This window comes from Ambystoma mexicanum, chromosome 10, assembly GCF_040938575.1.
Source record: "Ambystoma mexicanum isolate Mex_15411 chromosome 10, UKY_AmexF1_1, whole genome shotgun sequence".
In the NCBI taxonomy this organism is placed as follows: domain Eukaryota; kingdom Metazoa; phylum Chordata; class Amphibia; order Caudata; family Ambystomatidae; genus Ambystoma; species Ambystoma mexicanum.
Genome location: NC_090932.1, coordinates 447,427,461 through 447,452,906, shown reverse-complemented (window position 1 = coordinate 447,452,906; position 25,446 = coordinate 447,427,461). Strand labels below are relative to the sequence as shown.

General features: G+C 45.5%; 1 long non-coding RNA gene across 1 annotated transcript in view; it reads right to left on the bottom strand.

Annotated features, from left to right (window-relative positions):
- Positions 1-2,950: 2,950 nt before the first annotated feature.
- LOC138491482 (uncharacterized) overlaps positions 2,951-25,446 on the bottom strand; it is a 56,418-nt gene continuing 33,922 nt past the window's right edge. Inside the window, exon 2 of the long non-coding RNA XR_011276022.1 lies at positions 2,951-6,780. This is a non-coding gene — a long non-coding RNA (uncharacterized lncRNA). The remainder of the gene's footprint in view (positions 6,781-25,446) is intronic.

The following is a 25,446-nucleotide window of genomic DNA, read 5'->3' as shown; positions in this document are numbered from 1 at the left end:
ACAACGTGAGTGAAACAAACACACATGAACATGACATGCCAAACAGGACAGAGATCCAAGTGAGGTATACCTATGTTAGGCAGAATCATATGCAGTACCCTTTACGAACACCAACACACAATTAAGACTACAAGTGACAGTACAAATTCACCTCTGGTACAAGCCTGTACTACACAGTAAAGTGATAGCGATAGCTGAGCAGCCAGACTTATCTCAAGAGTAAAGTGAGCATAGTACCACTAGTTACACAAAGGACAGGAATTACTATGGTTCAAACAAACACTGACTCAAGGTTTCTGAATAAAAGAATATACATGTATTTACACATCAGTTATTAAACATTTCGCTATTATCAAGCAGTTAAAAAATCACAATCTTAATACACTACACACCACCCAATGAATTCTGGACAAGTTAAGCTCAAAATGAAGTGTGAGCGAAATGGCACTCCAGCAATTTAAAAGGGAGGGAAAGACAAAGTTAGACAAAAGTTGAGCAGCAACAACAAGTAAGTAAGCAGGGCAATCTAGAAAAGGCAACTACGGTGAGGAAATCAAATCAAGAGGCCAGGGCAAAAGTCAATGGACCAAAGTCTTTGCAGAGGATCACACAGTTCAGAGTAGTTTGCAGTTAAGTCTTTGCCAAGTGTTCAGGACGAAAAGTTACTTTAAAGAATATAGAAGGACAAGCCCTCGGATTGGCAAAAGATATCAAACACTTTTACCACGGTCGGAAGGAACGAACGACTGGATTTTAACAGTACCTTAAATGGTGAAGATGGCTGTAGCTGAGGCAGACGTTCCTGGCAGCTCCTGCAGGCTCATGGTTCCTGAAGCGACCGTCGGACTGACATGAAGTAGGATGACTGGAGGGTCCTGCACTGCCCAGGGAAGAAACCAGCAGCAGAGCAAAGCAACAAATAAAAGGTGCGTTCCGTAAAACCCAAGCAGGGTCAGGTCCTCCTGGCTATCCGGTTCACTGTAGCTATGCACAGAAAATTCAACCAGAGGAGGGAGGCCTGGCTTGCATTTTGGCAAACTGGTTGGTCGCACCAGCTCAAGGCGAGAAGATTCCTTGCAGATCTTCCCTGTCATTGAAGTTTGGAGATTCGGACCCACAGCAGGGCTTCACCGGGAGGTTCAGTTGTGGTAGAGGTTCTCTTCTGTCCGCTTCTCTTCGGTTCTCTTGATCCAGTGGCGACTCTGCCATCTCAGTCCCAGAGACCTGTTTCTTATGCAGTTTTCCCTCATTCACACACCCTGGCTTTCAATCACACAGCAGGGTGGCTGTCCCGGCGGGACATTAAACACAGACAATCCGCTAAGTGCGACATGGGTCTCCAAGGAGACCCTGTGCAGGGAGTCTCAAACCCCTCCCTCACATCTTGTCCCCCTTAGATATTCAGGCGCCTAAGGAGAGCTTCTGTGCAGAAGCCAGCCAAAGGTTGGCGAACAAAGGAACCAAACCTGGTTTGGCGCGCAGAGTAAAACACGAAAAAGACTTTTACAAAAAGAAATGGTGAATAAACCGAGCTGGTACCAAATAAAACTAAATGTGGTCTAGCGGGTTTAAGTACAGGCTACCAAGATAGCCTAAAACAGTATCAAGGCTATTTAAATAGACCGCAGTAGGAAAAATAGGGTAGATACCACTGCCACCAGCCAAATCTTAATGAAAATGGAATGCAATAATGTTCCATGAGACACAGACAAAAAGGGATAACTATTAACCCTTTGCAGAACTCTATGTAAGATAATTGTACTGGGTCTGTGGATTAAAAAGACTAATAAAGTCAATGGCAACTTTACATGTTCTGGGAGACGGTAGTCAGTCCCAGAAAATGGAGTTTAAAGTGGGAAGTCTGAAAAAGACAACCCTGTGTCAATGCACTGAAGGTGCTGTGTAACACACAAAAAAAAAGATGATGCCTATGGAGTAGGTGAGGCTCCATAGTCTATGAACACAAAAATATTAAACACACACAGCAAAACACATCTAAGAGAGGGAAAAAAGGCTTACACTCTTACCAGGTGAAAAAAATGAATCCTAGAAATCACACAAAGCTGCTGAGAGACCCAGTAGGTAAGGGAAATTAGCCATTCTGGAGAATTCTCCCTAACAGCTTATAACCAATGTCTAGATCATAAAGTATCAGACAGTCAGCAAAGTACCCCCTAACAACAGCCATACAGTAAGCTGAAAACAAGCACAAAGGAATTAACATGTACACCTGCGACCGTACAATCGCATTAATCCACAGTTGTCTATGCATATGTAACAGAAACACACACAATGATGAGGAAATACCCTCGGGCCAGGTGCAGGCTAACGCATGTCTGCCTCTCTCTCTGCTGGCAACATCTCACAGCAATTCACTGAAAAGTTGCCACTGGCCAGCATGGCAAAATGCAGACACAGATGTCACCCAGTAAGGCGGCTGGAAGGGGAATCCCAATTATGGACTTCTTCAACCCTGGCCAGTATGATGGAAGTGGCATTAGTGGACAAACAGTAGGTGCTAAGATAGAAGAAGCATGCAGCACTGGCACTAGCAAAAGGAAGTGGCACGACCCACCAAAATATGCAGCCCACCAGGATTAGGCACAACTAAAAGCTCAAGTGAAGGCAGCTGAGGCTGAGAGGAGGCTACGTCATCCAACGTGGTTGTGCATGGCCATTAGAAAGATGTGGACATGGCAGATGACCATGGTGTTGTTAGTCCGAAAACTAATCCTAACCATCGTCTTGCCCTCCTGGGCAACCATGCACCGGTCTTAGACAATCTTAGACAATCTCCTAGGGGGGTGTGGATCACTATACCCCCCCTGCTTTTGTATTTTAGGGCCTTTGTGCACTGTGTTACTCCTATCTTACGCCTTATAAGATACACCTATCTTACTTCTATGGACACAAAAAACAAGACACAAAGAAAACAAATGAATCGATTCAATTATAACAATGGAATACATTTATTTATGCACAGCAAAGCATAATGCAGTCAATTCTAAAACTCTAGCCAATATCAAATTTGCACCTTTTATGCTTCTGGTGCAAATCTACCATGCAATAACTATAAGCCTTACAGGTTTCTAATGCAAGCCTGTGATGCAAGCATGTGATTCTAATGCAGTCTAATGCAAGCGTCAAACATCCAGCAATCACCTCCTTCATGCAGAATCAATCCTCTCCAATCCACACCAATCCACACCATACTTCACACTCATTCTCTTAAGACAATCTATGTCTGATTTCCCCTTCTCCCAAACCCAATGCTCTTTGTGTGAGTGTCTGTTCTAATCATTGGCATAATTCTAGGGGGGCCTGTCCCCCCTTTTTCAACCTCCATGGAACACCATTCTGTCCCCACTCATTTGGCCTGGGCATCTCCTCTTCAGATGTCATGCCCTCCCCAAACCCATCAGCAAAGTTAGTCCACTGGTTCTAATCAATCAGTTTATCTAGGCCATAAACCATACTTCCCATTTGCTTGTGCCTCTCTGTTTCCAGCTCTGTCTTTGTCAGGGCCAGGTCTCTCCTCTTCCCGCTACTATGTAATCAGTCAGTCAGCAGTGGCAGGCCCCTTAAGATCTGGTCACTGGAACTGCTTCTGCAAAGCTCTGCCAAGCTCTGCCTCCCAAAGCCATCGGATTCTGCTGCAACCAGACATCTCTCCCTCATTCTCAGAAAGGAGTCTGCTTATACTAATCCAATGACGCACTCATTTCTCCATGGTTACATGGTTCTCTACGCTAAGAATGTCTCTTCCTCTGTCAGCATTTAACAATGCCTGCCAGTCTGTGTTATGCGTGTTGTTTCGTGTTCTGGTCACTACGTGTTCTGTGTCAAAGTGACATTGGACATCATATCTCTGCCTTGGCCTTCTGTGTGCAGTGCAAAACACCATCTATTCCTCCATTCCTCCAAAAACTCCACTGTTGGCTCTGTCTGCATCATGAAATCCTCTCTCTGTGCCTGTGTTTAAAGCACCTCCTTGCCAGAAAAGGCTTCTCTCTCATCTCCCCATGTCACGCTCCCTCCCACCATTGCTGTCTCCTCGGCTCACCAACCATGCTAATTAGCCACGCCGTCTCCCTGTCTAAGGCAAAGGTTTGTGTTATCTCTCTGCCTGCAAAGCTACTGTTTACGAATTCCTCCTCACAGTGTACCATAACAACTCCACACTAAGCCCATTGGCGCTTCTCTGTCTCCATCAGAAATGGCTTCAAATGCCAGCCTAATGCTTTCTCTATTCTCGAATGTAGTGCCTAATACTTTCAAACAATACCAAGCACTATCCTCAAAGCATAATGGAAATTCTAAGTGCACCCTCACATGTTGTCTCTACATGCATAACTACAAAGCATAACAACGTGTCCTTCTAAATGGCTCTACGTGTCATTTTCAAATATGACAGTGTGTCATTTCAGGCCTCATTCGTTCTTTCTATGCCTGGCTAGTTTCTATGTTAATGGCAAGCGCTATAATACAAACATATCATTCTAAAATCATCTCTTTCAATCATATATGGCAATAAAATAGCTAAGCAAACCCTTCATATAACAGGGCCTATTTCTCTCTTCAAATGCATAATGCAAATGGCTAATGCATACAAAGTGGCAGTCTAATCATGTGGATAGTGTAATGATGCTACTTCTTCATGTACTACTAAACAGGATGCAATAATGGAATGATTCCATAGCAAAGAGTAATGATGGGGTAATGATGATTCTAATGATTCTCTAATGATAACAAATCCAGGCATCCTCCTTTTATCAGATTTTACAATCTCTCCTCTTATCGTTAGATAATCATACCTAACTATATGTCATAACATAACATAACATAGCAATGTAGTATGCTAATACCAAGCAAAATTGCAAAAGGGAAAAAGCATATTATTTCATGATGGATAAAAAACCCTTTTAAAAAATGCAAGCATTTCACTCTATCAGTGGCAAGCTAAAATATTCAAATGCATAGCTGCAAATGTGTCAGAAATCAGAATAGCATAGCAAAAAGTTGAAGGTGAAAAGTGTCTACAAGCCAAAAGTGTGAAAGTGTTTCTACAAGCAGAGATTTCAAACGAAAATTGCAATGCATAGAATCAATGAATATGTACTGTGGATACATGTGTTTCCATCTTTCAATGTGTCAAGTACAAAATAATAATGTCACTTTCACAGATGTCAAAGCTCAGTAGCCAAACAGACCAAGCATTTCATTGCAGATCAATGCATACATATCAGTGTATACATCCAGTGTATTGGTCATATAGGCCAATTTATTTACTGTATTCCAGTCCAAGGTATTTCCAGGTCACTCATGAGGTATATGTGTCCTCACATATGTACACAATTCCAGGTCAGTACAAATCCAGTTCTAATGCAATAGGTTCAGCCAAGGAATCTCAACAAAGATGCAGTGTCAACGAAGCAAGTGTTCACAAATTGAATAATGTGTTCACTATGAGCATATCAGTGTTCAGCAAAGGTTTTGAAAGTTCAGGTAGCAGAAAATTGTTCAAGCCAATTCAGGCTGGCCTGCTTAATAAATGACAGCAAGCTAATGAGATTTTTGCACAGAGCTCCAAGAAGGCAGGAGCAAGCATCAAATGTGTTGGTACCATATGCGCCCCATTTGTCCCCATGGAGTGATCACACATGTCCTTCACTTAGCACCGGGAAAACCGTGTGTCAGAACTTTCAGTTGATGCAGATTGATTGCTCATATGCTCCCTTTTCCCTAGGCCTTCATTCCCATTTCATTCAAATTTGGGGAACAAAGGCAAAGCACTCATTCAGAGTGTTTGCATAACAATGCAGATGGTTACTCTCCTCTGCAATTCCATGCACATTGGCCCTTGGCATAGGCCAAACTCCAGCTTCAAATTCTCTCCTTCCTCACCAGGTCATGCTGTTGGCAGTATTCCAGCTCATGCCATGCCAGTTCCTGCCATGCTAGTCCCATGCTCTTCAAATGAGGAACCAGCCAGTGTTGAATGCAAGTGTAAATTCCAAAGCACCATGGATCAATGCTCAATCTCTTTCACTCAAGAGACAAAGATTCACTGCTTTTCAAACGTGGATCAGGAATTCAAATGCTTTCAGAGCGTGTCTTCCTGCTCATTCCTGCATTTCTCTCTTTCATCTCAGGCCCAAACTTGTCTGGTTCTGCTTCTGGTTCACAAGGAAAGGCATTCCAAATGCATTCTCTTCTTGCCTCTTACAAAAGCTGCTCACAAAAAATTCGAATTTCTTCTCTTCTTTGCTGCTGAACAATCTTTCAATGCTCTTTCTCTCTCACTTGCCACAGAATGCTGCAAGGTGTATTCTCTCTGCACAGTCAGTCACTATCTTTGCATTCCATGGCAATAGGTGTCATGCCACGAAGTCTGGGTAGCAAGCAGATTTTCTAGGTACATTCTCAAAGCACAGCCATTGGACAAGGCCACACCCTAAAGCCTCACATCGGTCAGTCAGCATTCCCCAAAAGTGCTGCTGAAAAGCATAGCAAAAGTCAGATGGTGTCACATTACAAGGTGACAAAAGCCAGTCTCTTTCCTGGTGCTGTTTCAAGACAGCCATTCAAAGTCACAAGGTGTCAGCCATCATGGATCTCAAACAGACGGTCATCAAGGTGTGGTCAATCTGGTCTGGTCCGTCTGGTCTGGCTGGACATGCTGCTTTCAATCGTCATGCTGCTGCCAATCATGGTCTGGTCAATTCATGCTGCGATGCAATCTGGTCTGTCATCAATGCGATCTCGGTCTGGTCAAGGTGTCTCCAGATTTCATGCAAAGAAAACAAAAGTGCAAGTATCAGTCTTCAATCAGATTCAGGTGTAATCAAAGCCAAAAACAAAACAGCATTTCCCATTGCGCGTTGTAGTGCACATAGCTTGTTCTTCCCATGTCTCTCAAAAGACATCAATGCTAGTTCCCTCAGTCTCTCAGTCAGTTCTACCAATGTGTCAGTGCATATGTCTAACTATGCCTGTTTCTCCATGCTGCTCAATGCATGCATGCTTAATGCATGACTCCTGCAATTCCATCTCTTCCCTTCTCAAAACAAAACAAAACAAAACATTTCACATACTCCAAACATTTCACATTCAAAAATTACACATTCAAAAATGCTACACATTCAAAACTGTCACCACTGCATTCTCATTCAATTATATTCCATATCCTATATTTTCTTCTCTGTCAGCCATTTCCATGTGTTCTAGCCACACTCTCCCATTTTTTTCATCATTAAGTTTTCACGAAGCTGAATAACTCCATGTTGAAAAAAACAAACAAATTGGTTTCGTTCAAACAAATACTGTCGTGTGTCTTACAATTCAGATTCAAACAACATTCCTTCACTGCACTGCTAACTCTTGCTTCAAATAAACAGTCTGCTAGTTCAGCGCGATCTCTAATGTCAACAAACGTCCTCTCCATGCACTCTCTTCAAACTAAAAATTTCATACAATCCAAGGTCTGAAAACATCCACTTTTAGCACGAACAGCGCGATTCACGTTCTGCTTCAATGCTATCAAAATATCTGTCATTAGACAATATTTTTTTTCACTCAATAACATAGGCACAATATTGCTACTGCCAAAATGTCATCACAAAAGTAATTTCTATTCAAATCAAAGATCTTCACATAAGTGCCTTCATGCACATAACTTTTTTCATGTCTCCAACGATACAGTTTCACAATGCAAATCTTCATAGGCAATCCCTCTACGCATTTTCTCTTCATGTCCTCTATTTCCTGGCAAACCCCTCATTCAATCTGTTCAATCTGTTACTCTGCTGTTGCTGCAATCTCTTTATGTATCACTGCCCTATCAGTGGAACAAACTGCTTTCTGAGTCACACTATTTCAGTCATTATCCTGAGGTAAATCTTTCTCCACACGAACAATATTCATATCTCTAGGAACTCTCTTCCCGCCCATTTTCAATACATTTTTCAATGGGTCATATTTCAAAGCTGCTGCTGGGACATCTTCCCAATTACTGATTACATTTCTGAGACGACACATTACTGAATGCAAATCACCAATATATGGTGCCACGTCTGTCATAGCTATTTCACTATTCACTATGGTTGGCGCCGGTTATTCATCCCAGGCGTCAAGCATACTTCTGAGCCGATTTCTCATTGCCTTCAGGTCACTAAGAAATGTGCTCATAGTGCAGTTTCAATTATTCACCCTCGGGATTTCTCTTCAACCAATCTCACGACACTTAAGTGAGTTACAAAAAAAAACAAGTTCCAAGACTTCTCTAAAACAAGCAGATATAATCTACGGTAATCTTGCCAAAAATATGTACACAAATTTTCTACCAATTGGAAACCAAAACAAAGTTTAGATTTCACCAAAAAGTGTCAGTCTCTGCGGATTTCCAAACAAAGTACCACAAGCATCTTAAAAAAAATACTGTTTCTCTAGCTCGGCTAAATAAATGTACATATATTCCTAAAATATTGCCAGTCATAAAATACTGCTCTCGGTCAATGCCAAATTCAATTCCGGATTCAAAGGTCAGTCAGACAATTACGTTCCCCTTCCTACGGTGAACAAAAATTGTGGACTAAGCATGTTCTAACTCAATAACATCCCCAAGACAGACAAAACATGAAACATAAAAAATCTATTCCCACGACGAACTAACAGAAAAAAAACCACAGCTGCACACAATGTTCAAACTTCGACTGCCGCAAACCCGATAAGTGGACCAACAAGCCAGCTGCAATTCCATGTTATCAGTCAACATTAATGAAGTACCGCATTACGGGCGCCATGTTGTTAGTCCGAAAACTAATCCTAATCATCGTCTTGCCCCCCTGGGCAACCATGCACCGGTCTTAGACAATCTTAGACAATCTCCTAGGGGGGGTGGATTGCTGTACCCCCCTGCTTTTGTATTTTAGGGCCTTTGTGCACTGTGTTACTCTTATCTCACGTCTAATAACATACACCTATCTTACTTCTATGGACACAAAACACAAGACACAAAAAAACACATGAATCGATTCTATTATAACAATGGAATACATTTATTTATGCACAACAAAGCATGATGCAGACAATTGTAAAACTCTAGCCAATATCAAATGTGCACCTTTTATGCTTCTGGTGCAAATCTACCATGCAATAACTATAAGCCTTACAGGTTTCTAATTCAAGCCTGTGATGCAAGCCTGTGATTCTAATGCAGTCTAATGGAAGTGTCAAACATCCAGCAATCCTCTCCTTCATGCAGAATCAATCCTCTCCAATCCACACCAATCCACCATACTTTACACTCACTCTCTTAAGACAATCCCTGTCTGATTTCCCCTTCTCCCAAACCCAATGCTCTTTGTGTCAGTGTCTGTTCTAATCATGGGCGTAATTCTAGGGGGGGACAGGAATGCCCGTCCCCCCTTTTTCAACCTCCATAGCACACCATTCTGTCCCCACTCATTTTGCCTGGGCAGCTCCTTTTCAGATGTCATGTCCTCCCCAAACCCATCAGCAAAGTTTCTCCACTGGTTCTAATCAATCAGTTTATCTAGGCCATAAACCGTACTTCCCATTTGCTTGTGCATCTCTGTCTCGGTCTTTGTCAGGGCCAGGTCTCTCCTCTTCCCGCTACTCTGCAATCAGTCAGTCAGCAGTGACAGGCCCCTTAAGATCTGGTCACTCGAACTGCTTCTGCCAAGCTCTGCCAAGCTCCTCCTCCCAAAGGCATCGGATTCTGCTGCACCAAGACATCTCTCCCTCATTCTCAGAAATCAGCTGCATCCAAAACTCCATCAGCAATTAACTCGAACAAACTACATCTGTATCTAACCCCATTCTCCAACAGCAACTACCAGCAACTACCAACAACTACCAGCAGCTAACAAAAAGCTAGGCACCCTCCTCTCTCTTCACCTCTGCTTATTTTAATCCAATGACACACTAATTTCTCCATGGTTACATGGTTCTATAAGCTAAGGATGTCTCTTCCTCTGTCAGCATTTAACAATGCCTGCCAGTCTGTGTTATGCGAGTTGTTTCGTGTTCTGGTCACTACGTGTTCTGTGTCAAAGTGACATTGGACATCATATCTCTGCCTTGGCCTTCTGTGTGCAGTGCAAAACGCCATCTATTCCTCCATTCCTCCAAAAACTCCACTGTTGGCTCTGTCTGCATCACAAAATCCTCTCTCTGTGCCTGTGTTCAAAGCATCTCCTTGCCAGAAAAGGCTTCTCTCTCATCTCCCCATGTTGCGCTCCTTCCCACCATTGCTGTCTCCGTGGCACACCAACCATGCTGATTAGCCAGGCCGTCTCCCCGTCTAAGGCAAATGTTTGTGTCATCTGTCTGCCTGCAAAGCTACTGTTTACGAATTCCTCCTCACAGTGTACCATAACAACTCCACACTAAGCCCAGTGCCGCTTCTCTGTCTCCATCAGAAATGGCTTCAAATGCCAGCCTAATGCTTTCTCTATTCTCGAATGTAGTGCCTAACGCATTCAAACAATGCCAAGCACTATCCTCAAAGCATAATACAAATTCTAAGTGCACACTCAACACGGTGTCTTTACATGCATAACTACAAAGCTTAACAATGTGGCATTCTAAATGGCTCTACGTGTCATTTTCAAATATGACAGTGTGTCATTTCAGGCCTCATTCGTTCTCTCTAGTGCCTAGAACGTTTCTCTCTTAATGGCAAGCACTGTAATACAAACATATCATTCTAAAAGCATCTCTTTCAATCATATATGGCAATAACATAACTAAGCAAACCCTTCATATAACAGGGCCTATTTCTCTCTTAAAATGCATAATGAAAATGGCTAATGCATACAAAGTGGCAGTCTAATAATGTGGATAGTGTAATGATGCTACTTCTTCATGTACTACTAAACAGGATGCAATAATGGAATGATTCCATAGCAAAGAGTAATGATTGGGTAATGATGATTCTAATGATTCTCTAATGATAACAAATCCAGGCATCCTCATTTTATCAGATTCTATAGTGTTGTGTAGTACTTACGCACTGTGCGCATGCGCGAGCCTCGTTCGGGCCTGCGCATGTGCGTTGTTAATAAAGGAGGTCCCGCCCAGTGGTTGCAACCGGGACCCTGTACCCGCAACACGTATCCCGTGTGTCTCTCTGCCTGCATGCGTGCGTGTGTGTGAATGCGGGGTGGTTGGGGGTCACACGCCACCTCTAGCACTAACGACGAGGAACTATGAGGGTGGGGAACGTGACATTGCTCCGGCTGCAGCTAAGTCGGAGAAAGTGTTTTCTTTCCCCATGCGGTCGTGAACCTATGCACTTGGCCGGCAGCCATCTTGGGATACACGCGGATCACAACGGTTGCGGCCCACACGGGTGCTTGTGCGCTGGCTGTGGTCTGGATCATATTCTATCAATTTTTGGACACGCCATGGCTTATCAAGAAGAAAAGACTAAGGGCACCACCCACAACTGCTGCAGGCCCACCACGCCTCCAACCTGAGCCCCTTGGTGCTTGGACACCCGTCCTGGATACTTGAAGGTCAGTGCAGGCTGTTCAGGGCTGACCCAACAGCGATACCCTCAACCCAGTCACCACCATGGGAGAGGAAGAGGAAGAAGAGGGAGCCCCTGTGCCAGTCCCATGCAGGTTGCATAGTACCCTTGGCACCCATGCCTGAATTTGACACCACAGGCCCACCATCCAAACTGGGGCCGAAGTGGCTACTTTGGGTGAAGAAGTTGGAAATGTTTTTCAGGGCCTCAGGGGAGACGGATGATGATGCGAAGGTGGCCACAATGGTATACTCAGCTGGCACGGAGGTCCACAGGATTTATGACTCGCTAAATCGTCAGGTGGTCACCTATGATGCAGTGATACAGGCCCTCCAGGACCATTTCCTCCCCTTGGCGAATGTCGATTTCGACAGGTTTGTGATGTGCGTTGAGAAGCAGCAAGGGGTAGAATCATTGGACCAGTTCTCTGCATGGCTGAGACACCTCGCAAGCACCTGCAGGTGGGTGAATGAGGAGGAGATGGTGCGGAAACCAGTTGATTCAGGGGTAAAGCTCTGGGAAGGTGAGGAGGTAGTTGCTTAGGGAGTCAGGCCTGACGCTGCCGCAAATCCTTGACACTGGGAGAGAGTATGAACTGGTGGAGTTCAGAGGCGCGAACATGGATGCCACAATGCGTCCAGGGAAGAGTGAGGACGCCTTTGCATCGGGCGCTCTGCCCCAGGTAGGGTGCGCTCGGCCCCCAAAAGAGTGGACAGTCCTTCTGCGCCTGGAAATCCGCAGTCCTGTCCGTACTGTGGATATGGCCTACCACATGCTGGGGAGTGTCCTGCAAAGACTAGAATCTGCGTTAGGTGTGGCACACCAGGACACTATGCGAGAGTGTGCAGGGCCTCAACCCCAGTGGCTGCATTGAGGGGGCCAGCAAGTTCCCGCGGGGGTAAACCCCGGCGCATGAGGGGTGTGTCATCGATTGAGCAGGGCGTGCAAGATCTGGACATTCCCGAGGAGGAGGAAGATGATGAGGAAATGTTTTTCATCTCGAGCATCGCTACAGGATCATGGCAGAGCAGGCAACCGACGTGCACTGTGAACATTGGTGATGTGCCCACCCAAGTTTAAATTGATACAGGGGCATCAGTCTGCATGCTAGCTGCTGGACACTATGAGGCTCTCCTGGGTCCTCCCAAGCTAGAAGAGTCCAAAGCTCGGATATACTCCTTTGGGGAGGACACGCCGCTGCCGATTCAGTGAGTCTTTGTGGCCCCGGTGTCAAACGGGCTAAACAAGATCAAGGCGAGGTTCTTTGTCACCAGTGTGAGCCCGCACACCCTACTGAGTTGCCCTGCTTTTGAAGCACTCGACATCGTGCATTTCACTCTGGCGGTGTACCACACAGACATTGATCACCTGCTGCAGCAGTTCAAAAGCATCTTCCAAGGTGTAGGAAAGCTGAAAGGTGACCCCATCAGACTCTACATTGACGGGTCCGTAAGGCCGACGGCCCTCAAACATCAAAGAATTCCATTCCATCTGAGGGCGCAGGTGGAGAAGGAACTTCAATCACTCATTGACTTGGACATCATCGAGAGGGTTGAGGGCCAAACCCCGTGGGTCTCGCTCATAGTGGTGGCACCGAAGCCCAAGCAACCAGGGGCCGTCCGCATCTGCGTGGACATGAGACTGCCAAATGCCGCCATTAAGAGGGAGCGTCACCTTACGCCCACGCTGGATGATATAGTGGGTGAGCTGCAGGGGGCGAAAGTCTTCTCCAAGCTTGATCTGAGGTCGGGGTACCACCAGCTAGAACTCCACCCGGAGTCGCGGTACATAACTACATTTACGACCCATGAAGGGCTATATCAGTTTAAAAGACTTCGTTGTGGGGTCTCGTCAGCGGCAGAAGTTTTCCAGAACATCATCCGGGGAGCCCTGGCGGGACTAAAAGGTGTCATCAACATGTCAGATGACATCCTGGTGTTTGCACAGTCAGAGTCTGAACACCTGAAGAGGCTGGAACGAGCATTGGCGAGACTCAAAGGTCTGGGGCTGACTCCTACACTGTAAGAAATGTGAATTCCTCAAGGACCAGATCGAGTTCTTCGGGTTCATATTCCATGCAGGGGGCATCTCGCCCGACCCGGAGAAGGTGAGAGACATACGTGAGGCGGCCCCGCCAGAGTCACCGGCTGAGATAAGAAGCTTCCTCAGAATGGTGAACTATTGTGGGCGATTCATTTGCGATCTGGCATCACTGTCGGAGCCTTTGCGGGCCCTGACGAGGAACAACGTTGCATGGGCATGGACGTCCAAGGAACAAAGGGCGTTTGCCAAGATCAAGAATGCTCTGCCGGGCCAGGAAACCATGGCGTACTTTAGCCCGAACAGGGAGCCGGAGATAGTCGTGGATGCCAGCCCAGTGGGGCTGGAGGCGGAGCTCAGGCAGGCGGACTCTCAGGGACTCATGCGTCCAATTGCGTATGCCAGCAAGACGCTCACAGAAACGGAAAAAAGGTACTCGCAGATTGAGCGGGAGGCCCTGGCCATTCTGTGGGGCTGCAAGCACTTTAGGATCTACATTCTGGGTAAACCTGTTGTGGTGATAACCGACCACAAGCCGCTCATTCCGATCATGGCATGCGCCTCCTCTAAGCCACCGTCTCACATCGAGAGGTGGATGCTGTCACTGATAGAATATGGGGTCAAGCTACAGTATCGCCCGGGCACCCATAACGCAGCAGACTATCTGTCCAGACATCCAGGGGCCGAGCACCCCCGAGACACTGCCGAGGTGGTGGACTGCATTGAGATGGTGCACAATGTCGTGGAGGCGGCCCTGCTAGTGGCCCTGGCACACCAGGAGATTGCCGATGCTTTGAATGAAGATGAGATGTTCCTGATCATCAAGGAGGCAATGGACAGCGGGGAGTGGCGAGAGGTGCTCACTAACAACGCCAGAAGGGAGACCGGGGCCCAGAAGGATCTCCAAGCGCTGTGGAAGGTGCGCAATGAGCTCTCGGTTGCGGACAACAGCCTTCTGCTGAGAGGGCTTCAGATTATCATCCCGCCTGCTTTGGTGACGAAAGTGCTACAACTGGCCCACAAGGGGCATCAAGGAACCGCAAAAACGAAGGCACGCCTAAGACTGAAGGTGTGGTTCCCGGACCTGGAGCAAAGGGTGGCCGAGTTTGTGCGCTCATGTGTACCGTGCCAAGCGGCCAGTCTGGCGGAAAGGGGTCCACCAGTCAGAGCCATGGAAAGAAGTGAACTGCCGTGGGGGATGGTGCATGCTGACTTTGGCTCTACGGGCAGAGGACTGTACTTTCTCGCAGTGATGGACGAATGCTCACGGTTTCCTGAGGTGGAGCTGGTAGAGTCAACGGCCCAGCGACCCACCATTCTGGCACTGGAGAAGATGTTTGCCACCCACAGGTTCTCCACTGAGCTGTGTTCGGACAATGGCCCGCCATTCCAGGGGCAGCAATTTGCCAGGTACTGTGAGGAAAAGGGGAATCAAACACCGGACGGTCACCCCGCTCTGGTCCAGGGCGAATGGTGAGGCCGAGCACTTCATGCAGACACTCAAAAAGGTCTTCCGAATTTCGTTGGATGGAGGAGGGGAACTGTCTCAAAACCTCTTTGAATTCCTGCGAGAGTACTTGACAACCCCACATCAAGCCTCCGGGGTCGCTCCGGCCGAGGCACTATTTAACTGGTGCCCCAGATGATTGCTGCTGGAAGTAGATGGGCGCCGCCCTGGGGTGATCGACAACAACTGTGTATGCATGGAGCGATGGATCAAGAACGAGCAGGGAAACTAACCGCAGGAACTTGCCCACAAAGACGATCGAGGTAGGGGACACTGTCCTGGTCCAGAACAGAAGGCCGGAGGGGAAGTTATCTCTCCCCTATGAGGCCCAGCCGTTAGGGGTGAACCACGTCAAGGGGTCCATGGTCACGGTGGCCAACGCAAGGGGAACCATCACACGGAATGTATCACACTTCAAGCAGATCGAGGCCACCTGTTACGCTCACCTGGTATCCACTGGGACGCCACCCAGCCCTGGTTGGATTATTTGCACTCTCGAATCCTCTCCCGGTCCCTTGGTAAGGCCTCTGGTTAAAGATGGGTCTGCAATATAGGAGAGCTGGATTCAATACCAGATTGTCTTGATATTTTCCCACATCCCTTGGCCTCAACTCCTCCCGCCCCTTGGGCCCTCTCCTCACCTTAATATTGTAGAAGGTGGATTCTCCATCCTGCTCCTCATGGCAGGGGCGCGTAGATGTAGGGGGCGAGCAGCGACAGTTACTTCACTGGTGCAAGCCCCCCACCGTGGAAATCCAGGCCTACTGCGACTTTGCTGATTTTACAGTCTTTATATGCAGTTCTTATGTTCCTCTTAGTTCGAATAATAATGTCTTGCTTCTTTCCTTTTCAGTATGGAAAGGTATTTTGGAGTTGTCATGCAGTTTGAAGATGAGCATGGGCCAGTAGGCGAAAGCGCGGTGTGCGCGATGCTGTCCGTTGAGTAATGCACGATGAGCGGCGCTGTTTCACCTTTTATATTGCTAATTATGTGTCTTTTCTCTACTTGCAGGTTGCAATGTTCCTCGCCGAGCGCCGTAATGTTCCAGCAATGATACTGACCAGGAGATGACTATCCAGGTAAGAATTGTGTGGCTTTCTTCATTCGGAATGAAACGTGAGTAACCGCTTACTAATGTCTTTCTTTCTCCTCTTTCCAGGTTATGGTATTCCAGGATTCATGGGGTGCCGGATGATGGAATTCGTACCTTCAGGTGAGTGGAACTGAAGTCGGCGATGGATTGAAGACAGGATACTGTTCCAGGTAAGTTTCGCAGAGTTCTTTCTCTCTCTGCAGGTCCTTGTTTTCAGGTAAACTGGCATCAAAGAACTGGACACAGTGAGCGTTACGCTGTACACAGCAGAATAACGCAAAGCATGTTCTGCTGTTTGGGTGTGGTTTAAATAGTCTCAGGTAAAGTAGTCCAGGTAAAATAGTCCCAGACCTACCACACCCAAAGTAGTCCAGGTTAAGTAGTCCCAGGCCTGCCACACCCAAAAGACTAGACCGCATAGCTCAGTTCCTTGTAACTGAGCTATGTGTGTGCCTCCATGTTGGCTGAACCCGCCCAAGTTAAATAGTCCCAAGTAAATAGTTCCATTCTAATGTCGGTCTTCATGATGGTTATGAGCCTGGTGCCAAAGGCACCAGGACTGACTCCTAGACAGTCTTGGATGAGGTTTTAAAGCCTTTGGCCTGGCTCTAACTGGAAGGCTGACTTGCCAGTGAGAGCCAGGGGCAAGGGTCATGACACCGCCCTGCCGGCAGTACCACCACCCGCGCCGCAAGAGGGGTCCTCTCCGTGACCTGTACCAGGATCGCCGCTGGGGGACAAAGGCCCTCCAGAGGTCCCACGGACACAGAAACCCCCTCGAGAGGAGTCCAGAAGGTACCCGAGCCGGGAGGGGTGACAGCGCCCAACGAGGTTCCAGGACTTCATCATGGACCCTGTCTCTTACGAGGTCGAGAACTGTTCCTGTGTTCCCAGGTTGTGTGTGTTATTTGTTAATGTTGGACTTGTTCATTGTTTGGGGAAAAGGGAGGGATATTGCGTAGTACGTACGCACTGTGCGCATGTGCGAGCCTCGTTCGGGCCCGGGCATGCGCGTTGTTAATAAAGGAGGTCCCCGCCAGCAGTTGCAGCCGGGACCCCGTACCCACAACACGCGTCCTGTGTGTCTCTCTGCCTGCATGCGTGAGAGCGTTTGTGTGCATGCGGGGGGCCTGGGTGTCACACGCCACCTCTAACACATGCACTTCCTCCCTCCCTTCTGTCCTCTTCTTCTTTGCATCTCTGTAATCTTTTGTCCCTGTGGGCTTCTTCCTCATCTATCTTTCTTTCCTTTCTGTCCCTTTCTTCTATCACTTTTTGTCTATTGTCGTATTTTCTTTGTTCTTCTGCCGTTCCTCAATTTTCTCTTGCTCCTCCTGATATATGTGTTCTCGCCAATTTCTGCTTTTTCTTTCTCCTAATCCTATTTCAGTCTTTTCTCTTATTCCTTATACTTCCTTTCTTGTTCGTCCTTAACGTCTCTTTGCCTAACTTCCTCGATACTTTTCCCATCTATCTTGTGTAATCTGTCCTACCATCCATTCTTTTTGTACAAGCACTACCTCGTCAGCCTTATCCTTTTCTCCTTTCCATCTCTTAATCTCCCTGTCTATTCCTGTCAGCAAATTCGACCGCTCACTTTTTTCTTCCTTATCTTGTATGAACTTATAAATCTCTTCCTTTCTTTTCTTCTCTTATGGACTATCGTCGCTACTTTAAGCGGGGTGTTCATATATTGGATTACTCTACCCCTTCGCTGCTCTTAATTCCTTTAAATTATACACTCCTATCTCTTCTGTAGCAACACTCTTTGCTACAGGCAAGGTAAGGGGAGCTGAGGGCTCAAGGCCTCTTCCCTTATGTGGATTGAGCATACATTTCTCAGGTGGTGGGTCTTCTCTTTCCTCTTGATACATTTCCCAAAGCTCTAAAATCGCTAATCTTTTCTCTAATTTCTTCCCTGTGTATGCAGCATGCATGTATGTTGTCATGTGTTGCAATACCGTTCATGACAATGATCCCCCTTGTGGCCCTGGCATGAACATGTCATCTGCTGTGCCTTTTACCCATTCTGCAGTGTACTGTTTGAGCTTGGGCATATGTTTTGGCAGTGTCTTGCATGGGTGCATGAGAGGAGTATCCCCCATGATGACAACTCTCAATTGACTGTCAATACTTACCAGACCATTAAATAAACCTTTTACCTTGGCTTAAATCACCACTTTTCAACCTTTTTAAAAACCAAAAATATGAGCAAGCACCATCAATCACAGCTCAATCATCTTGTTTCAATGGCCTATCTATTATTTTGATTGACACCAATCGTTTTGCTACACTTTATCTTTACTCACTGTTGCATTTTGAACTCTTCACAATTTCTATTGAACCTTGATATTGTACTCAACAGATAAAATTTAGACTAGTCAGACTTTTCCACTTCATAAAACACTATGATCACCTCTTCCCTCGCCTTTATTTTTTACACTGTACAGGAATTGAGACATTACCTTACGCAGTCCTGACTGTGCATTTTATATTTCACCCTCCTCCTGCTGGAGTTTCAAATGTCTCTTTCTAATTCACTGGAATTAGGATTTCTAGCCAGTTTCTCTTTATCTTCACAATATTTCCCTGTTACTCAAAATTATCACAATCCTGTTTCTTTATTTTACATTCCCCTTAGTCGTCATTTGTTAATTGACTCAAAGCCTTTGGTATCGACTCCTCATACGATCCGACCACTTTGAGCACCCATGGAAACCAGGCAAGGATTTCTTCAAAGGAGCACCTGCCCACCATCTCGGTTCTTCTTGCAAATTTATTTCTATTTGGCCGCTCTCCACAGGAAACTCTGCGATCTTCCAGCTAATGGCGGAGGATGCCCGATGGTCCAAAAATGTGGAGCTGAACTACTTTGGATCCTTTGAGCTATCTGCACCGCTACCACATGAGCTTAGGGCCCTTTAGAAACGTGCATGTAATGGATGGGATCACACAGAATAACTCTGAGTCCAAATAACCAAACCATCTCAGGAAGATTGCAAAGTACTGTTTTATTAACAACTATCTAAAACAGAGAGTTACAACAAACATCAATGGATGTTCACTCGATTTCTCGGTCTTTTCACAAAACATGATTCATATGTCAAAAATACATCAGAGGTGACATCATACCTTGTGGCAAATAATTAAAAAGCTACTAAAGGTCGATATTGGTTTATGGGTAACATCTAAGTATATTATCTATAGGAACTAGGATTCTGATTGGCTGTTTTCTGTCAGATGGACAATATATGCCTACCTCTAAAACAGGTAATCTTCAGAAACATTAGATACACAGTTTGTCATTGGTTTTCAAAATATAAGGTCCTTCATTATATGGACCACTACAATTGGTTGGTATGCGTGTGCAATGCCTGGAACATTCGCTTAACTTTGCAGCACATAATTCCAGACCCAGGTGCAAGGAGATGGGGCATGACACTACCTCCCCACCCAATTAGCCCAGCATCTCTCATCACCCATGCCTTCTGCCATGAAGATTGTCTTTGAACTTGGCCTTGCAAAAGTATCCCTGTCTTCTGAATACATGGGAGTCCAAGCACTCACTATCATGTTCTGGGACTCCAGGTCCGATCTCTATTTTCATCCTTGGCTCATGTGATAGGAGACCACGATTTGGTCCATTTTACAGGTTTGAAATGCTTTAAATGAATTAAACTTGCCACTCTTGGTGTTATTTCTTTGCACCTTAACAAGGGACGAATCATCCTTTGCATGTTCGCTGCTTTCCAGAACAGATAGCTGGTCTTGGCTGCTCCGGTCTTGACTCCAGACCAGACAACCTCGTCTTGCAGCTCCATGATTCAGCTTATTCTTGCTGCGACACAGTTTTCCTTTTCCTCTTTATGAGTCCTGGCTTAATAAATTCATGATAGCGATTTCCAGCTTCTATACAGTGGCGGCTTTGCCTGCATTCTATTCAGTACGTATAGCCAGCTTCTATGATGACTCAGTCTACTTGTGTTATAGCGTCTGTACAGTTATTGAATGGTTAATTCGCTACAGCACTTTGTGCACATGTAATCTTCTTTTTCATATTTAAAAGTTCACTTGATTCTTTATTTGTATTTGTATTTGTATTGTATTTGGTATATTTATAAAGCGCAACCAGGCCCAGGGGCATACGGGCGCGTACGTTTTTGCAATGTTACAGAGAATGCAGTTACAATATCAAGCAGTCGTCAACAGTTGCAAATCATTGTGGTTATCAGTAAATATATACAAAGGTAGTACAGCAATAAGCAAGCATGTTACAATTGCGGCGGTGGACAGGGGTGAGACAGATAGTAATAATAATTACAGTATGTGAAGCAGTAAATACATGCTCTAGGGAGTTAAGCTGACAATGTGTCCAGGTCATGAAGCCACCGTTTGGTGTTGCGTTTAAATACGTTGAATGAGGTGACAAACCTGATTGGAGCAGGTAGTGTGTTCCAAAGTTTAGAGGCTTGTACAGGGAAACTAACTCCTCCCGAGTTATGGAATTTGAATCTTGGTATAGCCATATTGTTAGTTTGGGCTGTTCTAAGTGGTCTTGTAGATGTGAGTGGGGTAAGTTGGTTGGAGATGTAGGATGGTGCGATGTTAGCCCTAGCTTTGTGGGTAAGTGCGAGCCATTTAAGGGATATTCTACGCTCTATTGGGAGCCAGTGTAGGTTACGTCTGGTCTCAGAGATATGAGACTTCTTAGGGATGTTGAGGGCTGCTCTAATGGCGTTATTTTGAGTTACTTGTAGTTTGTGAATATTTTTGCGGCTAGTGCCTAGGTAGAGGGCATTACAATAATCTACTTTGGACAAGACCAGCGTTCTAGCAAGCGTAATGCAGTTGGGAACAGAGATGAATGGCCTACATGCGGTAATAAGTTTACATGTGTAGGCGGCTGAGGACGCTACTGCATTGGTTTGTTTGGTGAAGGATAATGTGGCATCTAGATAGATACAGAGGGTTTTAGTATTATTAGAGACAGGGATGGAGTTGCCATCAATAGAAAATGATTTGAAGGCAGTATTTAGTTTTTTTTAATTTAGCTTGAGTACCAAGGATAATCAACTCAGTTTTTTCGTCATTGAGACAAAGTCCGTGGTGTGCCATCCATGCTTGTATTACTGCGTTTATTTCGTTGAAAGTTTTGCTATCAGTTGCGTAGTCACCCGAGATAGGGATGAGTATCTGGGTGTCACCCGCATAATTAGTATACGTGACACCGAGATAGTCAAGGATATCAAAGAGGGGCTTCGTGAATACAATATAGTGCGTTGGAGACACACAAGAACCTTGCAGGACACCGCACAGGACTGGTGAGGGTTCAGCTGAGTCAGTAGGAGAAAAAAACCCCATGTTTCTGTTAGCCAAGAAGGAGCGATTCCAAGCAGTGGCTGAGTCAGAAAAGTGAGCTGCAGATTTCAGGTGGTGGCAGAGCGTTTGGTGGTTAACCAAGTCAAAAGCTGCTGATAGGTCAAGCAGTAAGAGCAGTGCTAGTTTGCCATTGTCTTTTAGCATTTGAATCTGGGTAGTGAGATCTATTAGTGCAATTTCCGTGCCATGTCTAGGTCGGAAGCCGGATTGCCTTAGTCCGAGCAGATTGTTTGTTTCTAGGTAAGCCTGTATTTGCAGGTAGGCTGCTATATCTAGTATCTTTAGTAAGAAGGGTACAGTTGTTATCGGCCTATAGTTAGAGGGGTCGGCTGTGTCAAGAGTAGGTTTTTTGATTAGTGGGATGACCCAGGCGTCTTTTAAGTTATCAGGCACTACTCCTGTTTTGAAGGAGGTCTTTATAAGGTTCGTAATGAAAGGTGCCAGTTCGCGAGCTGCTGCTTTGATAATTGGAGCAGGACAGACGTCGCCTTGGCAGTTAGATGGATTAAGTTTCCTAATAATATTTTCTACTTCCCAAGTTGAGAGGGGTGAGAAACTGAATGGTTTACAGGTTGGCTCGAAGGTAGGTGACTTGTTAGGAAGTTGTTTGTGATCAGGGTCGGCGAAAAGCAGTTCTTTTTTGCCATTGAATTTAGATTGTAAACAGGCTATTTTATCTAGAAGTGCCTTCTGGATGTTGCTGCACCATACTGTATCTGTGACACATTTATCAACAGGGGCAATTGGAGATTCTAATTCTTTTAAAATCTTAAAAAGTTCTTTTGTGTTAGATTTTGCTTGTTCAATCCTTTTGTTATAGGTGTCTTTTTTGGCAAGTATAATAGCTTGTTTATAGTTAGAGGTTGCTAGAATTAGTTCATTTTTATTATTTACTGAAGGGCACTTTTTCCAGTGTGCTTCTGCAGTTCTCTTAGTTTTACGTAGTTCTCTAAGCTGCGGCGTGAACCAAGTATTCAGGTGACGTTGTGGTTTAGGTTTCCGCAATGTTAGGGGGGCAATGGTATTCAATGCTTTCAGTATTGCCTGATTGTAAATGTCTACTAAGACTGTGGGGTCGGAAGTGGCCGCGTTATCAAGAAGGATGAGTAATAAGGGTAGGGGTTTATCTGGTGTGATGTCTTTCTTATTTCTAGTGCTTATGGCTGGAGCGATGATAGGCGCAGGGTGTTGTGTGGTGGCTTTGATGGAGAAGTTTATTTTGTGATGATCCGACCAAATACAAGGGTCGTTGGATAAGAGATCGATCGAGCAATTAAGGTTGGTGAGCCAGTCCAATGCAGAACTATGGCAGCGCTCCAGCAATGCAAACTTTGCTGGTGTGCCATTCTGTCTTGCTCCACACCATTTCCTAACCAGAATGATAATCACCACCACCAGAGGCATTCTCGTGTCCTCCTTCATGTTTCGGATCTGGAGTACTTTATCGTCTTCTACATTGCCTTCCTGAGGATAAGGGATATAGTCAAAGACAAGATGTCCCTTTATGTGGTGATGGCAGTGGTAGATTTGGAGGTGATGGACTTAGTGGACTTGATCGCGGAAGACCAAGTAGTGGTGAAATTATTGCTGTGATGGCTGCTGGTTTTAGCAATTCTGTAATTCATAATTAGGGAAGGGAATAATTCATTAAATTGAACACGTTCCTGGGACAACTCCCTTCACAAGAGACCTATCCACATTTTTCTATTAAAGGATTACATTCAAAACTCTCTGCATTGTCCACAAGGCTTTCTGGGGCCTGTGTCCAAAATACCTTCAGCTATCCCTCCGTAAATACCTCCCCTCTCAAGCTCTTCGCTCCTCTACCTCTAACTACCTCTGGGTCAGTCGTTTTTCAAAGAAACAAGCAGGGGGTAGATCTCTGTCTTCGGTTGGGGCCTCCCTCTGGAACAGCCTCCCTGCCACTCTGAAACTTGAGGAGAACCATCTACGGTTCCGGAAGCACCTCAAGACCTTCCTCTTTGCTTCTGCCTTTGCCCCTCCTCTCCCCTGGTGATCTTCTCTCTCTCTCCAGGGCACCGTGCACCTGGCCTACCCTCTGTCTTCCGGGCCCAGGTACCTACTCACCCTGCCACCCACCCGCACTGCCTCTGGCAATCCCTTGCACTGGGGTCTGTATCTGTAACCATACAGCCCTCCCCACCCTTTCCCTGCACTTATCAGACATACCCTGTCTGCTGCCTTAAACCCAGCACTTGCCACTTGCTGGCTGCACTACCACTGTTTGTTGCCTTTTACTATTTATTTATTGTAGATCGTTGTTTTTGTTCTCCCCTGTTCCCCTCCCTTGCCTTGTCGCGCTCTTAACCACTTGTGCATTAGCTCAATACAAATAAAATATCAATATTCTGTCCCCTATACTCTTATTTCAGGAGCACATGTTTTTTTTCATTGCTGAAAATAAATGGCTTCCGACAATGTGGGGCGACCTTCTTAGTGATGCTTATTAATGACCGCTTCTGCATTTTGCATTTCCAAGCATATGTATTTGAAGCTTTATTGCATGAAAAGACTAGTGACACTTACATATTTTACATTTTGTAAGGATTAAGCATACATTTACACATTGGAATTTGAAGATCTGTAGATAATGTACATTCTTACGAAGGTTTTGTAACAACAGCCTTTGACTAATTACCTACTGTGTGTTTACAAATCACCATTTTGCTTTTTCCCCAGTAAAATCTATGGATGAAATTCTCTCTAGACGACCTTATAAGTGTTTCCAGCATTTGAATCCTTTTTTGTCAGCCCTATAAAACTTGCACCAGGGTTCTCCTTTTTGCAAATGATTAATTGGTTTAATGCGTCTCTTCAGTAGGAACAGTGGTTAATGTGTGTGTGGAGACACCAACATTAAGATACGTCAGAGGTATTTGGCTTTTTCTTGGAAGCCACAACGTGCAGGTTTCGGAAAGTAGGTTAGAAATGAAATTTGCGTAGCTGAGGTTTGGGGGTATAGCTCAGCGTGCCTTTGTTTAAGACTGAATTTAATGTTAGCACGAATTTGAGATGTGCGGTTACAAGCTGCTCAGCGCATTTATAGAACATTTACTCAACAGAACTTTGGTTACACGATCTTAAACTCTACTTTGGAGGTGCCTTTGCTCAAATACGTGTAGCGATGCTGGCAGTATAGCTGAATTAATAACGTAAAAATTATCTTGACGTTAACAAGGAACATTCATGCATAGTTCACATCTATGGGCCCAGCCATTACACCTATTGATTTGTCAGTACCATTCTGCAATCCTGTGTTACCAAAAACATTCACGTTTCTATGTGACACCTCTGGCTCAGCAATCCCAGAATTATTTTTCTAGATCCTATCTGTGCTACTATTGTGACGAATCAACTTCTGGTGTACCAATGGTCCAAGGGTGAATATCGGTTTCTAGTAAAGCTGAAGGGATCCGAACATATTGGAATAACAGGCAAATTATAAGCCTCATTGCCCAGTGTTGGTAACGTGGACGGAACGACAGGCTTATCTCTGAAAGGTCATCAATGTCACATTCAGTCATCACTTACCTGTGGGTCACTGGAACAACGCGCAGCGCCGCCGCTCAGGCACAGGCAGTTGGCAGCTTTATTCAACGCTGGCGGCCACGTTTCACTTTACCATTCACTGGAAGATTACGGGAGGCACCACGATCAGTAGATATGTCCTCCGTGCTGCCATGCAATGCGCCTACATCACAGCGTTGCCTTCTAATTTCGGGTCACGTGATGTTAATTCACGGCAACGGCTTGCAGTCGGCCCGACAATGACCCACGCCAAATGTTAGGCAGAAACCTGTGCAGTTCCCTTAGGGACCACTGCAAAAGATTTAAGACTACAGGTGTTTGGC